We start from the raw sequence: 1942 nt of genomic DNA, 5'->3' as shown, positions 1-1942 counted from the left end.
ATATATATATCTAGGTATGTATATGTATATATACACATACATATATATATATATAGATATATATATATATTTATACATTTACACACACAAACACAATATATACATATATATATATATCATTTACACACACTCACAATATATATATATATACACACACACACACACCTATATATATATATATATGTATATTTTTATACATATATGTATATACCTTCACACACACACACACACACACATATATATATATACTTGGCTACATGGTTACTAATATATTCCATTATATTTACTTTGTGGCACCTGCTTAATGACATATTAGCGACTCCTATTGGGTTTAAGTGCGCCTGTGCTAACAAAATACAGTATACGTTTTATTATGATCGAAGTATGAGATTGAACGATCTATTTGTTCGGCAACACCCCTCGAATGCTGCTTAGACTTCCTGATTCATGTAAGAATCGTACCAAAATATCATAAAGTATGATCATGGAAGCAAACTTCATTGGCACACTTAATACACCACAAGACGTACAAACATTGATAATACGCGAATGACAGAAGAGATTCTGCTACGCTTCTCTCAACATATGCATACCTAATATTATCTTCTCTATATGATGTTGACGCGCGTATCTTACTTGCAGGTGCTTGTGATAACATATATAGAACTATCTCATTAGCGTCCTATAATTTTACTATATCATTAACTTTTCGTCGATCGTAGTTTCATTATATCAATTATATTTATAGAGGGGCTTTGTGTCGACCCAAAAAAGGTCAAATCAGTCGAATCCCATTTACCCCTGTAGGTATTCGTAACAACAATGTTTCAAAATACCGTTGTAAATAAGTCGATTGTATAGAGATGACTATAGAGTTTACAACAAAATCTGTATTAGTTGTAAATGATTTTTCAAATCTGTTTGGCGCGCAAACGTCTACCCCAATGAAATACTAATATTTGAGATCTTTAGATTGTTTTGTGAACGCCACACCCCATCAAATGTATATGAGTTGTATCAGTTGTCACTTTGACATATGGCACAAAATTTTAATCCTATATTTATCATAGCCTTCTAAATTAGACATTTATATATATTTTATATATTTATGTCTTGACTCTGCAGTCGATATTTGTCGTCTGTCGATGTGTGGCAGATGACGTCGTGTATTAAACGGTCTTAATGTGCGATCATACGGGGTTTATAATCAATATAGTGAAATGATTATTCATATTGTAACTCGCACTATACAATGTTTAAAAATCATCCCTGAGGTCGACGCCATTATCTCTTAAGGACGAAGATTGATTCTATCATCCAACTACAATCTGGAGTGGCAAGCGTGTAGTAGGGTGCATTTAATGCAGTAATAAGAGTGGTACGAAGCCTTTATGTTGTGCGATGCCAGGAAATAATTTTGTGGGAGATCGATAGTCACTAGAAACAGTGTCACAAACACTTAACTGTATGGCTTGCTGTCCAGTAGTGTGAGACAGCATCCTCACAGTATGCTTGTATCTCAGCCCGTGCTGTTTAAATCGCACGTAATACAGTTCGAACTCATACCTTCGTAGAAGCTCTACAAATGTAAAGGGCTCTTTCAACTAGATTCAATGGCTGGTCATCTTTTGAATCGTGAAGCCGTCATTGCATATTATGGAGGTGGGATGTCAGATATTAATTCGTGGATATTGAAAAGGATCACCAGCCCTTTTCGTTTAATTAGCGATAAGGTATTCTTCGATGAGTTATTTTCCGGCGACAGTGGCTTTGCAGACCTACACAGTGGACAAACGCATCTATCTCGGCGGCAACACAGCAGGCAATTGATGCCGTTCTCTTTATACACCTATGATACATACACACACACACACACACAACACACAATACACATACACACACACACACACACACAACACAAACACACACACACACACACACA

The 1942-nt window shown here is 35.5% G+C and overlaps 1 protein-coding gene across 1 annotated transcript in view; it reads right to left on the bottom strand.

The window, feature by feature from the left end:
- SARC_01231 (hypothetical protein) overlaps positions 1-701 on the bottom strand; it is a 5024-nt gene extending 4323 nt beyond the window's left edge. The window contains exon 1 of the mRNA XM_014305028.1: positions 594-701. The gene's annotated coding sequence lies outside the window, so the exon portion shown is untranslated. The remainder of the gene's footprint in view (positions 1-593) is intronic.
- Between the last annotated feature and the right edge of the window lie 1241 nt (positions 702-1942).

Source organism: Sphaeroforma arctica (assembly GCF_001186125.1).
Source record: "Sphaeroforma arctica JP610 unplaced genomic scaffold supercont1.48, whole genome shotgun sequence".
In the NCBI taxonomy this organism is placed as follows: domain Eukaryota; class Ichthyosporea; order Ichthyophonida; genus Sphaeroforma; species Sphaeroforma arctica.
The sequence above is the reverse complement of the archived record's forward strand: the minus strand, read 5'-3'. Positions and strand labels throughout refer to the sequence as shown.